The 14635-nt window shown below is 38.5% G+C and overlaps 1 protein-coding gene across 7 annotated transcripts in view; it reads left to right on the plus strand.

Annotated features, from left to right (window-relative positions):
* LINGO2 (leucine rich repeat and Ig domain containing 2) overlaps window positions 1-14635 on the plus strand; it is a 1187073-nt gene that overhangs the window by 735072 nt on the left and 437366 nt on the right. For 2 of the 7 annotated variants that reach the window (XM_079927037.1, XM_079927040.1), the window contains exon 1: window positions 4367-4743. The exons of the other annotated variants lie outside the window; for them this stretch is intronic. The gene's annotated coding sequence lies outside the window, so the exon portion shown is untranslated. Of the gene's footprint in view, window positions 1-4366; window positions 4744-14635 lie in introns of those variants that run through there. 7 annotated transcript variants of the gene reach the window in all.

The raw sequence follows: 14635 nt of genomic DNA on the forward strand, positions 1-14635 counted from the left end.
TCTGTGGCTAAAAGTTCCAAAACTATGTTGAATAATAGTGGTGAGAGTGGGCAACCTTGTCTTGTTCCTCGTCTTAATGGAAGTGGTTTCAGTTTTTTACCATTGAGGGTGATGTTGGCTGTTTGTTTGTCATATATGGCCTTTATTAGGCTGAGGAAAGTTCTCTCTATGCCTACTTTCTGGAGAATTTATATCATAAATGGGTGTTGAATTTTGTCAAAAGCTTTCTCTGCATCTATTGAGATGATCATATGGTTTTTCTCCTTCAGTTCCTTAATATGGTGTATCACGTTGATTGATTTGCGTATATTGAAGAATCCTTGCATTCCTGGGATATAACCCACTTGAACATAGTGTATGATCCTTTTAATGTGCTGTTGAATTCTGGTTGCTAGCATTTTGTTGAGAATTTTTGCATCTATGCTCATCAGTGATATTGGCCTGTAGTTTTCTTTCTTTGTGACATCTTTGTCTGGTTTTGGTATCAGAGTGATGGTGACCTCGTAGAATGAGTTTGGGAGTGTTCCTTCCTCTGCTATATTTTGGAAGAGTTTGAGAAGGATATGTGTTAGTTCTTCTCTAAATGTTTGATAGCATTCTCCTATGAAGCCATCTGGTCCTGGGCTTTTGTTTGTTGGAAGATTTTTAATCACAGTTTCCATTTCAGCACTTGTGATTGGTCTGTTCATATTTTCTATTTCTTCCTGGTTCAGTCTCAGAAGGTTGTGCATTTCTAAGAATTTGTCCATTTCTTCCAGGTTGTCCCTTTTACTGGCATATAGTTGCTTGTAGTAATCTCTCATGATCCTTTGTATTTCTGCAGTGTCAGTTGTTATTTCTCCTTTTTCATTTCTAATTCTATTGATTTGAGTCTTCTCCCTTTTTTTCTTGATGAGTCTGGCTAACGGTTTTTCAATTTTGTTTATCTTCTCAAAGAACCAGCTTTTAGTTTTATTGATCTTTGCTATCGTTCCCTTCATTTCTTCTTCATTTATTTCTGATCTGATCTTTATGATTTGTTTCCTTCTGCTAACTTTGGGTTTTTTTGTTCTTCTCTAATTGCTTTAGGTGTAAGTTTAGGTTGTTTGAGATGTTTCTTGTTTCTTAAGGTAGATTGTATTGCTATAAACTTCCCTCTTAAAACTGCTTTTCCTGCATCCCATAGGTTTTGGGTCGTCGTGTTTTCATTATCATTTGTTTCTAGGTATTTTTTGATTTCCTCTTTGATTTCTTCAGTGATCTCTTGGTTATTAAGTAGTGTGTTGTTTAGCCTCCATGTGTTTGTATTTCTTACAGATTTTTTTCCTGTAATTGATACCTAGTCTCACAGTGTTGTGGTTGGAAAAGATACTTGATACAATTTCAATTTTCTTAAATTTACCAAGGCTTGATTTGTGACCCAAGATATGATCTATCCTGGAGAATGTTCCATGAGCACTTGAGAAGAATGTGTATTCTGTTGTTTTTGGATGGAATGTCCTATAAATATCAATTAAGTCCATCTTGTTTAATATATCATTTAAAGCTTGTGTTTCCTTATTTATTTTCATTTTGGAGGATCTGTCCATTGGTGAAAGTGGGGTGTTAAAGTCCCCTACTATGATTGTGTTACTGTTGATTTCCCCTTTTATGGCTGTTTGTATTTGCCTTATGTATTGAGGTGCTCCTACATTGGGTGCATAAATATTTACAATTGTTAAATCTTCTTCTTGGATTGATCCCTTGATCATTATGTAGTGTCCTTCTTTGTCTCTTGTAGTAGTCTTTGTTTTAAAGACTATTTTGTCTGATATGAGAATTGCTACTCCAGCTTTCTTTTGATTTCCATTTTCAGGGAATATCTTTTTCCATCCTCCCAGTTTCAGTCTGTATGTGTCCCTAGGTCTGAAGTGGGTCTCTTGTAGACAGCATATATATGGGTCTTGTTTTTGTATCCATTCAACCAATCTGTGTCTTTTGGTTGGAGCATTTAATCCATTTATATTTAGGGTAATTATCGATCTGTATGTTCCTATTATCATTTTCTTGATTGTTTTTGGTTTATTATTGTAGGTCTTTTCCTTCTCTTGTGTTTCCTGCCTAGAGAAGTTCCTTTAGCATTTCTTGTAAAGCTGGTTTGGTAGTGCTGAATTCTCTTAGCTTTTGCTTGTCTGTAAAGGTTTTAATTTTTCAGTCAAATCTCAATGAGATCCTTGCTGGGTAGAGTAATCTTGGTTGTAAGTTTGCTCCCTTTATCACTTTAAATATGTCCTGCCACTCCCTTCTGGCTTGCAGAGTTTCTGCTGAAAGATCAGCTGTTAACCTTATTAGGATTTCCTTAGGTGTTATTTGTTGTTTTTCCATTGCTGCTTTTAATATTTGTTCTTTGTATTTAATTTTTGATAGTTTGATTAATATGTGTCTTGGTGTGTTTCTCCTTGAATTTATCCTGTATGGGACTCTCTGTGCTTCCTGGACTTGATTAACTATTTCCTTTCCCATATTAGGGAAGTTTTCAACTATAATCTCTTCAAATATTTTCTCAGTCCCTTTCTTTTTCTCTTCTTCTTCTGGGACCCCTATAATTCAAATGTTGGTGCATTTAATGTTGTCCCAGAGGTCTCTGAGACTGTCCTCAATTGTTTTCATTCTTTTTCTTTATTCTGCTCTGCAGTAGTTATTTCCACTATTTTATCTTCCAGGTCACTTATGCGTTCTTCTGCCTCAGTTATTCTGCTATTGATCCCTTCTAGTGAATTTTTAATTTCATTTATTGTGTTGTTCATCACTGTTTGTTTGCTCTTTATGTCTTCTAGGTCCTTGTTAAACGTTTCTTGTATTTTCTCCATTCTGTTTTCAAGATTTTGGATCATCTTTACTATCATTATTCTGAATTCTTTTTCAGGTAGACTGCCTATTTCCTCCTCATTTGTTAGGTCTGGTGGGTTTTTGCCTTGCTCCTTCATCTGCTGTGTGTTTCTCTGTCTTCTCATTTTGCTTAACTTACTGTGTTTGGGGTCTCCTTTTCACATCCTGCAGGTTCATAGTTCCCCTTGTTTTTGGTGTCTGTCCCCAGTGGCTAAGATTGGTTCCGTGGGTTGGGTAGGCTTCCTGGTGGAGTGGACTAGTGCCTGTGTTCTGGTGTATGAGGCTGGATCTTGTTTTCTGTTGGGCAGGTCCATGTCTGGTGGTGTGTTTTGCGGTGTCTGTGGCCTTATTATGATTTTAGGCAGCCTCTCTGTTAATGGATGGGGTTGTGTTCCTGTCTTCCTAGTTGTTTGGCATAGGGTGTCCAGCACTGTAGCTTGCTGGTCATTGAGTGAAGCTGGGTCTTGGTGTTGAGATGGAGTTCTCTGGGAGATTTTCGCTGTTTGATATTACATGGAGCTCGGAGGTCTCTTGTGGACCAGTGTCCTGAACTTGGCTCTCCCACCTCAGTGGCACAGCCCTGACACCTGGCTGGAGCACCAAGAGCCTGTCTTCCACACGGCTCAGAATAAAAGGGAGGAAAAAAAGAAAGAAGAAGATAAAATAAAATAAAGTAAAATAAAATAAAATAAAGTTATTAAAATAAAAAATAATTATTAAGAGAAAAAAATTTTAAGTAATTAAAAAAAAATACAAGAAAAAACGGACAGGGCTTCCCTGGTGGTGCAGTGGTTGAGAGTCCACCTGTCCATTCAGGGGACGTGGGTTCGTGCCCCGGTCCGGGAAGATCGCGCATGCCATGGAGCCGCTGGGCCTGTGAGCCATGGCCGCTGAGCCTGCGCGTCCGGAGCCTGTGCTCCACTGCAGGAGAGGCCACAATAGTGAGAGGCCCGTGTACCGCAAAAAAAACAAAAAAACAAAAAAACGGGCAAATAGAACCCTAGGACAAATAGTAAAAGCAAAGCTATACAGACAAAATTACACACAGAAGTATACACATACACACTCACAAAAACAGAAAAAGGGGAAAAAATATATATATCATTGCTTCCAAAGTCCACCTCCGCAATATGGGATGATTTGTTGTCTATTCATGTATTCCACAGATACAGGGTACATCAAGTTGATTGTGGAGATTTAATCCGCTGCTCCTGAGGCTGCTGGGAGAGATTTCCCTTTCTCTTCTTTGTTCGCACAGCTCCTGGGGTTCAGCTTCGGATTTGGACCCGCCTCTTTGTGTAGGTCGCCTGAGGGCGTCTGTTCTTCGCTCAGACAGGACAGGGTTAAAGGAGCAGCTGATCACTCAGGCGTGGGGGAGGGAGGGGTAAGGAGTGCGCAGTGCGCCTGCGGCAGCAGAGGCCAGCGTGACGTTGCACCAGCCTGAGGCGCGCAGTGCGTTTTCTTGGGGAAGTTGTCCCTGGTTCCCGGGACCCTGGCAGTGGCGGGCTGCAGAAGCTCCCGGGAGGGGAGGTGTGGACAGTGACCTGTGCTTACCCACAGGCTTCTTGGTGGCTGAAGCAGCGGCCTTAGCGTCTCATGCCCGTCTCTGGGGTCCGTGCTGATAGTCGCGGCTTGCGCCCGTTTCTGGAGCTCCTTTAAGCGGAGCTCTTTATCCCCTCTCCTCGCGCACCAAGAAACGAAGAGGCAAGAAAAAGTCTCTTGCCTCTTTGGCAGCTCCAGACTTTTCCCGGACTCCCTCCCGGCTAGCCGTGGCGCACTAGCCCCCTTCAGGCTGTGTTCACGCCGCCAGTCCTCTCCCGGCGCTCCAAACGAAGCCCGAGCCTCAGCTCCCAGCCCCCGCCCGCCCCGACGGATGAGCAGACAAGCCTCGGGCTGGTGAGTACTGGTCAGCACCAATCCTCTGTGCGGGAATCTCCCCGCTTTGCCCCCCGCACCCCTGTTGCTGTGCTCTCCTCCGTGGCCCCGAAGCTTCCCCCTCCGCCACCCACAGTCTCCGCCCGCGAAGGGGCTTCTAGTGTGTGGAACCATTTCCTCCTTCACAGCTCCCTCACACTGGTGCAGGTCCTGTCCCTATTCTTTTGTCTCTGTTTTTTCTTTTTTCTTTTGCCCTACCCAGGTATGTGGGGAGTTTCTTGCCTTTTGGGAGGTCTGAGATCTTCTGCCAGCGTTCAGTGGGTGTTCTATAGGAGTTGTTCCACATGTAGATGTATTGCTGATGTATTTTGGGAGAGGAAGGTGAACTTGACGCCTTACTCTTCCGCCATCTTGAAGCTCTCCTCATTAACAGTTATTTTTAGCACCTAGTATGTGCCCGCCACCGTATCATAATGAGTAAAAGAGGCATGATTACGACTCACATGGAACTTACTGTCTAATACTTTTTCTCCAAAGGCTAGACAGACAAATAAAATTAAAACCGATTAAGGTGTTGTTATAGAAAATGATATAGGCTATATAGCATGGCCTGCTTTCGCTGAGATTGTATGTCTGAGGAAATGTCATTTAAGCTGGAACTGGAAGAAAGAGAAACTAGAGAATATTTCAGGGAAATGGACAGCATATTCAGAGGCTCTGAGTTGGGGAAAACTTGGACAAATGTTAGTGTGACAGGAGCTGAGTGAGCTCCAGGGAGAGCATCATGAAATGAAAGAGCAGACAGGTGCAATGGTGTTTCATGCAAGGCCTTGCAGTCCATGATAAATTGATGGGATTTACCATCAATGTAATGGGATGCCATTTTGCTAAGTGTTAACATCCAAATTTCATTTTAAATGCATCATCCTGGCTGCTGTCTTCAGTAAAGTTTTTAGTATGTTGAAGTGGAAACAGGCTGGAGGCTAAAAACAGAAAGAATTAGCATGTGAATTGATGTATATTCTAAATGCATTTTGAAGAACTTGCTATTATGAGGGATTTTGGTGCATATTTAGATTTTCTTCTGTTCTCTGTTTATCACTATCTCCTGTTATATGTAGTGTGCTGTTGACACTTTACAGTAAAATTAATGCCTAACCTGCATGTCATTAAATGGCATCCTACGATGTCATATTTAAAACACAAATTTTCAGAGTTTAGACATACTATATATTTATTTAAATAGCTTCTTATTCTGGGCCTCTGGAGTTGTTTCCAAAGCCATGCTATAGTAAATAACTTTTCAATAATCCTCTACTCACAAAGTCTTAATGCATATTTTTAATGATCTTCTAAGGATATATTATTGGTGTAAATGCATCACTTTCTCAGAGATAAGCATTCATCATTTCTGTGCCAAACCCCACAAAACAGTGAGGCTGAGCAGAGATGAGGCTGTAGTACAGTCACCTTGGTTCACTCATTAATAAGTGGTTCACTACCATGCATCAGGGATGCCCCCACCCTCCTCTCCCTCCACCTCCATCAAAAGATGATTCCAATTCAGCAGTCTAATAGATTGTTACATGTCAGGGACCATCAGGGTTTTTAGCAAATAGTTAGAACTGCAAATATCAAATCCACAATTGTTAAGGTGCACTTTCTCTAATCTCCTTATTCTAAACCAGCTCATGGTTTGGAAAAACATTACCAAACACCAGCCCCTTCGTTGCTGCAATGTACTGAATATTTGTGTCCCCCCCCCCGCCAAATTCATAGGTTGAAACCCTAATCCTAACATGATGCTATTTGGAGGTGGGATTTGGGGGTGGTGGTGGTAATTAGATCATGAGGGTGGAGCCTTCATTTATAGGTTTAGTGCCTTTATAAGAAGAGGTCAGGTCAGAGAGCTAGCTAGCACTCTTTCCACCATGTGAAGACACAGCAAGAAGACAGCCCTCTATAAACCAGAAATTGGTCATTAACTAAGAACCTGACCAAGCTGGCACCCTGATCTTGGACTTATACCTTCCAGAACTGTGAGAAATAAATGTTTGTTTTTAAACCACCCAAACTCTGGTAAATTGTAATAGCAACCCAAACTGCCTAAGGCAGTTGCAGCAGATTTTAAAAGCTAGAAAGAATATGGCAAGGGAAATAATTTTGAAACATCTCTATATATTTATCTATAAATGTGTGTGTTTAAACACACACTCATGCACACACACACACATAAATATATATATAAAAGATGTTTCAGCTCATCAGTTGTTTTATGAGTTTCTATCTGCTTCAAGGGCTAGATCAGAATAAATAGGGGTTAACTAAACAATCTTGTGGACCTTAGACATAAATAAAATTCTAAAAAATCAGGGACTGTCCCCCACCCCAAAATATAAACAAAACATAGTTTTGAAAGTCATTATTTTTAATTTTGATAGCTGGAAGTCTAGAATGGGAAACTGGGGGGTAAAAGTTTATGGAGTCTGTTCCCCTCACCTGGAAAAATATATTGTGTAAAAAAAGACAAGATGCTCCTTTGCTTATGTGTAACTCTGATTCAGTACTAATATATGTCTTGGAGGAGGCAGTTTTGTGATTCACTTTATTAAGAGACACGTTTAATATTGGGATCAAATAATTATTATTAAGTTAATGCTGATTAAATTATAATATTAATACTTCTTACATTTTTAAAAGCCTCTGTTCAAAGCACTAGTCCTTTTGATCATTATAATAACCAACAGTGGCAGAACCCTGACTTCAAATGAATCTTATAATTGAGTATCAATTTATAACCCAAACATAAGCTTAGCCTCTGCAATGAAGTATATGGAAATAAGAAGGGGCAGTCCAAGCTCTACCTGCATAGTAATTGCCACCCCAAACCTACCCACATCTGAGCCCCCAGTTCTCAATTATTGTCCCTGAAGTAATCTTTTGAACTCTTCAGCATAGTGGGGCATAGCTAGAGAAACACTGTGGCAACCTGTGCAGGCCAGATGAAACTAATAGAGTCCCCTCTATGTTATCTCTGGATAAGGAAAATCAAGCCCAGTGAGAGCAATGATTTGTCCATTACCACAGAACTACTGAGAAGGAAGGCTAAAGCAAAAAGGGGTTTATGCCTAATAGAGTTCTCTTTTCACTATTCCTCAATTATATTTATATGCAGTTGTATGTATGAATTTCATGGGGAGGGAAGCAGGTAGCATAGAATATGAATAAAGACCTAGCTGTGAAGACTTGGGCAAGTCACTTTCCAATCATAAAATGGAGGCTCAAATTGCAGAGAAACCATAACATATCTAAAATTAAATTATTGTATTTATCATTTTAAGAAAAAGACAAAAATGAATTAAAAGTTTATTATGAAAGTTATATTTTAAATGACAAATCAAAATTTCTAATGCATATTTTGATGTTATTTCCTCATTTTTGCCTCCAAATATATTTTTGACATAAATTCTTAAAAAGCCAAGAAGCTGTTTTCTTAATTTCCTTTTTGGATTGTTCATTGTTAGAATGTACAAATGTAACTGATTTTTTTGTATGTTGACTTTGTATCCTTCTACTTTGAATTCACTTCAAGCTGAATTCACTTATTCTAAAAGTTTTTTTGTGGAATCTTTAGGGTTTTCTACATAAAAAAGATCAACATAAAATCATGAGTAGAGACAATTTTACTTCTTCCTTTCCATTGTGTATGTTTATTTTTTCTTTTCTTTTTTTGTCTAATTGCTCTAGCTGAGAATTCAATACTGTGTTGAAAGGAAGGCAAAATTGAGCATCCTTGACTTTTTCCTGATCTTAGAGGAAAAGCTTTCAGTCTGTCATCTTTGAGTATGATATTTGTGGTGGTTTTCTTATATATAGCCTTTATTATATTGAGGTAGTTTCTTCTATTACTACTGTGTTGAGTTTTTTTTTTTTTTATCATGAAAGGGTATTAAATTTGTCAGATGTTTTTTCTGCAACAGTTGAAATTATCATAAATCTGTTTTTCCTTCATTCTGTCAATGTGGATTATTTTACTGATTTTTTTCATATGTTGAACCATTCTTGAATTCCAGGAATACAGCCCATTTGGTCATGGTGCGTAATCCTTTTAATATGCTACTGAATTCAGTTTTCTTGAGGATTTTGCATTGATGTTCATAAAGGATATTAGTCTATAGTTTCTTATAGTGTCTTTATCTGGCTCTGGTATTGGGGAAAGGCTGGACTCATGGAATGTGTTAGGAAGTGTTCCCTTCTTTTCATTTTTTTGGAAGATTGTTGTTAGTTGTTCTTTAAGTGTTTGGAAAATTCACCAATTAAGCCATCGGGTGCAGGGCTTTCCTTTGTTGGGAGATTTCTGTTTACCAATTAAGAAAAGCTTCAAAAAAAAAAAAAGGAAAGAAAAGCTTCATTTATAAAAGCATCAAAAAATAATAAAATACTTAGGAATTAACTTAACCAAGGAAGGAAGACTTATACAATTAAAACTACAAAGCATTCCTAAAAGGAATTAAAGAAGACAAAAATGAAGACATTCCATGTTCATGTATCGTTAGAATTAAAATTGTTAAAATGCCAATACTATTCAAAGTAATCAGCAGATTCAGTACAATCTCTATCAAAATCCTAATGGCACATTTTGCAGAAATTTAAAAATTCATCCTAAAATTCAAGGGACTTCAAATAGCCAAAACAATGTTGAAAAACAAGGACAAAGTTGGAGGACTCACTCACACTTCCTCATTTCAAAACTTACTACAAACTGTGGTAACAAAAACAGTGTGGTACTGGCATTAAAAACAGACATATATATGGATGGAATAGAATAGAGACCCCAGAAACAACCCCTTGCATATATGGCCAAATGATTTTTGACAAAGATGCTAAGACCAATCAGTAGGGAAAGAACAGTTTTTTCCACAAATGGCACTGGTAAAACTGTATATCCATATGTAGAAGAATGAAGTTGGACCCTTACCAAACACCATATATAAAAATTAACTCAAGTTGGATCAAGAACCTAAATGTAAGACCTAAAACAAAATTCTTAGAAGAAAACATAGGACAAAAGCTTCACAACGTTGGATTTGGCAATGATTTCTTGGATATGACAAAAAAGCACAGGTAACAAAAGAAAAAATATACAAATTGGACTTCATGAGAGCTAAAAAATTTTGTGTATCAAAGGCTACTATCAATAGAGTAAAAGGCAAGCCACAGAATGGGAGAAAATATTGCAAATCACATATCTGATAAGGGATTATTATCCAGAATATATAGAGTACTCCTAAAACTCAACAACAAAAAGTCAACCTGATTCAAAAATGGGCAAAGGACTCAATAGACATTTCTCCAAAGAAGATATACAAATGGCCAGTGAGCAAATAAAAAGATGCTCAACATCACTAATCATTAGATAAATGCAAATCAAATCCACAATGAGATACCATCTCACACCAATTAAGATGGCTACTATCAGAGAAACAAAATAACAAGTGTTTGTGAGGACATGAAGACATTAGAACTAGACACTGTGCACTCTTGTTGGTGATGTAAAAGGTACAGCCATTGTGGAGAACAGTACGGCAGTTTCTCAAAAAATTGAAAATAGATTTACCATATAATCCAGCAATTCCACTTCTGGGTATATACCCAAAAGTATTGAAAGTAGGGTCTCAAAGAGACCTACCCAACACTCATGATCACACCATTATTCACAATAGCTAAAATATGGAGGCAACCCATGTGTCCACGGACAGATGACTGGATAAGCAAAATTTGGTTTATACATACAATGGAGTATTATTCAGCTTTAAAAATGAGGGAAATTCTGACAACTGTTACAGTATGGATGAACTTTTAGGACATTATGCTTAAGTGAATTAATCCAATCATAAAAGATAAACACTATGTGATTCCATTTAAATGAAGTACTTAGAGGAATAAAAATCATAGAAACAAAAAGTAGGATGGTGGTTGCTGTGGCTGTGGAGTAGGGAAAATGGGAAGTTGTTTAATGTGTAGAGTTTCACTTTTGCAAGACGACACAAATTCTGGAGATGGTAGGTAGGGTTGCTTGCACAACAATTTGAATTAATTGGTATCACTGAACTGTACACTTAAAAATAGTAATATGTAATTAAAATTTACTGAGGGTAGCTCTTATGTTAAATCTTAACACACATGTACAGACACACACACACACACACACACACAAAGAGTAATAACGGGAGCAGGAGAAGACTTTGGGAGGTGATGGATAAGTTATGGTCTTGATGATGGTGATGGTTTCACAGGTATATACTTATCCCCACACTCACTGAGTTGTTGTATACATTAAATATGTACAGCATTTTACATATCAATAATATTTCAATAAAGTGGTTTAAAAAATACCTAAGATGGTCAACTTTACATTATATGTATTTAATCACAATAAAAAATTTGGGGAAAAGAAGCCAAGGAGAAAATTCTTTTGCCCCTTTGGGTCCCTGTTAGATTTTGAAATAAAACTAAAAAGGAGCATGTAGTTCATTAAGGAAAGTCTGGTCTTTAAATAACTGATTTTAGCATGTTTCTACATAGCCAGTTATAAAATTCATACATTGTTTTAGAACGCTCTCCTCAAACACCTGATTTATAATGATGTGTTGGCATATTTAAATAAAAAAAAGAAAATTCCTAGAAATAAGCAGCTTGCATTGAGAATTTGTTTTCTCAGCTAGCAGCCTTCAGAGGGGTGTGTCTGTGAACTCTCTCTTGGCAACTTCTTGAATCACAGCCAGTTTTGGTTGTCTTGCATGTGACACTGAGGGGAAAGCTATTTGTAAGAGAACCAGACCTATTTCATCAATTAATTACTTGTGAAGCAGTGCACATTTACCTCATTTTCAAAAGTGTTCTATGACAAATGTTGAAATTGTTGCCCAACAATTGACTTTTCAGGTGTGCATCAGAAGAAAAAATAATTGGAATTTCAAGATAACCTGAGTAAATTGTCAGAGCTTATGCTGCAAGAAAAAGCAAGTAAAACATACACCATGCATTTTCCACTTATTGTGTTTGTTGTTCAGAATTTTCAAGTATAGATTCTAGTCAAGAACAAACTTTCCATTACTATATTTTGTTGGTCTTCGTCTTGGAAATAATGAGCCACTGACAGTCACGAAGCAGCAGCCTCATGCTCTCATTAATGCCAGGGCTTAAGTCATAGGAAATCTCATGGGACTCTTAGCTCTGGCACTCCTTTTTGTTTTTTATTGTATGTTTGTTTTCTTAGTTGAGCAAAAAAATCTAAATAGCCTTTTAGCTGGTTTGGGGGAATATTCTTATCTTTAGGCCTGTGCAGTCCTTCTAATGACTCTCAGCATTTTTATTTTAATATGAGAAGTGTCTTATTATTTTTTTATCAGGAACCCCCATAAAACAAACAGCTGTTCAACTCTGAGTAGTTCTTATGACTCCTAGCTTGCCTGGTTAGTAATTTAAATTATATACATATTATAAAATAAAATGAAGGATAAATTTTGAAGACAGCTGAATCAAACTCTAACCCCTTTTCTGTTTTGTTTACTTCCTTCCTCCCTTCTTTCCTCCCCCTTCTCCTCCCTCTCCCCCTCTTCTTCTTCTCCTTCTGTCTGTCTCTCTCTCTCTCTTTCTCCCTCTCTCCCTCTCTCCCTCCCTCCCTCTCTCAATAGCCAAATGTATGATTTTCATCTCCCTGGACCTCAGTTTCACCATTAGTACAATAAAATTCATGGCCCAGATGAAGTCTGATGTCCCTTCCACTCTAGCATGTGATGACTCTGATTCTAGTGGCCAGTTAGGAGGAGGGTAACAGCTGTACCAGAATGCTGTATTGTTCATGGTATCCTGTGCTCTCTTACTGTGTGATCATCAGTGCCGTTTCCCTTTACAATGGCTTTAAAATATAACACACACACACACACACACACACACACACACACACACTTGCACATCTGTTGAGTCAGGTTTGAAATAATAAATCTGAATTTTAAGCTTTCTTAATAATCTGAATTTTATATATCAGAATATCATCTAGGAAATATGGTTAACCATTTGGCACTATTCAAGAAAACCACGTCAGGTTCAATTCAAATGACTCAGGAACACCACTCTCAACAGCAAAGTTCAATATGAACTGTAACATTGTGCACGTGTGCATGCTATCACAAGAAATGAGTGGGATAGGTCTGATTTCTTCTTTCTGAAAGGAAAGCTGATATGGGTATTAAAATTATGTTGGCTTGCTTTTCTGAAAGATGAAATGGCTGAACTCTGTGTAAAAGTCATTTGAGTGAAAACTTGGGCAAGGAAATTATCTCATAACGGAAGCACAGAAAATAAATACCATCAGTAACTGGGCACACAACATGAAATTTTCCTGCTTGTTCTCAGAAAGTTTTAATTTGAACACATGAACCATGATTTCTATAAAAATGCCTACATGAAAAGAATTTTGCTGACAGGTGCCTAGTGGGAGCTAAGGTGGCATGCAGGAGGGGCTGATTATTGGAAACCTGTCCTGTGTTCCTGATGTCATTCATTCAGTAATGAGAGAGATATGACATTAAAGAAGATGAAATTAACTTCTAATAATGTTTACAGAATCTTTTGGAGGAAATGTTAGAAATTCAGTCACCATCCATGAAGCAGATGCTCTAAATTCTTTATGAGTTTCAAAGCAGGCTGTTCTCTTTTGTCGTATACAAGGGCTGTGGACTGTGGAACGAAAGACCATCTTCCTATTTGGGTGACTTTCAGAAAGTTGGAAAACATCTCTGAGCCCAAGTCCCCTCATCTATAAAGAAGGCTTTTCCAAACCTACCAGTCCATGTTCCAAATAACAAGAATGGTAATACTCAAGATGTTTTGAGTATTTCTTTGTACAGGCACTGTACAAAGTGCTTGATAAAATGATCTCAGTAGTTGTGGCACGTGGGCTCAATACTTACCATATAGAGGTAAGTATTTATAATATTCCTGTGCTGTACATATGAAGAAACTAAAAAGTAAAGGGGATAAACGATGTATCCAAGGTCTCCCCGTGTGTTACTGACCAGATCTGAACCCAGGCTGTCTACTTCCAAAGACAAATGCTGGTCTTACTCAACAGTCACTCAGCACTTCTTCCCTTCATAGACCACAAGACTGTTGAATTTTAAGCAAGCTAGTGAAGTAATCAGATTGCCTCTCTTTCCTGTCTTTCTTCCCTACTTCTGTGTCTCACACTACTCCATCATGATTTACTTTGCCCAGTCAAGGTTCGGGCTGTCTGTACACTATTTCAAATGCAAGTTGTTTTACAAGTTGTTGTTCTGTTAGGATGCCTTGGCCAACTAAGAGGGCTTCATTAGAGTGAATCTTATGGTTTTCTTGCTTCCACAAGGGTTTATGGGTGAAACTCAAACACCCACTTATTTTACTTTTTTTTACATTTATAAATTTATTTATTTATTTAGTTTTGGTTGCGTTGGGTCTTCATGACTGCGCGTGGACTTTCTCTAGTTGCGGTGAGCAGGGGCTGCTCTTCCTTGTGGTGGGCGGGCTTCTCATCGTGGTGGCTTCTCTTGTTGCGGTGCACGGGCTCTAGGTGCACAGGCTTCAGTAGTTGTGGCACGTGGGCTCAGTAGTTGTGGCTTGCGGGCTCTAGAGCGCAGGCTCAGTAGTTGTGGTGCACGGACTTAGCTGCTCTGCGGCATGTGGGATCTTCCTGGACCAGGGATCGAACCTGTGTCCCCTGCATTGACAGGCAGATTCTTATCCACTGAGCTACCAGGGAAGCCCAAACACCCACTTATTCAATAACCAATAATGTAAGGAAAAGGCTAACAGTTAATTATAAAGAAATTAAGCATCCTTTTAAAATAGAACTGTTCTCCACTTCCCCTCT

This window comes from Stenella coeruleoalba (assembly GCF_951394435.1).
Source record: "Stenella coeruleoalba genome assembly, chromosome: 7".
NCBI classification, from domain to species: domain Eukaryota; kingdom Metazoa; phylum Chordata; class Mammalia; order Artiodactyla; family Delphinidae; genus Stenella; species Stenella coeruleoalba.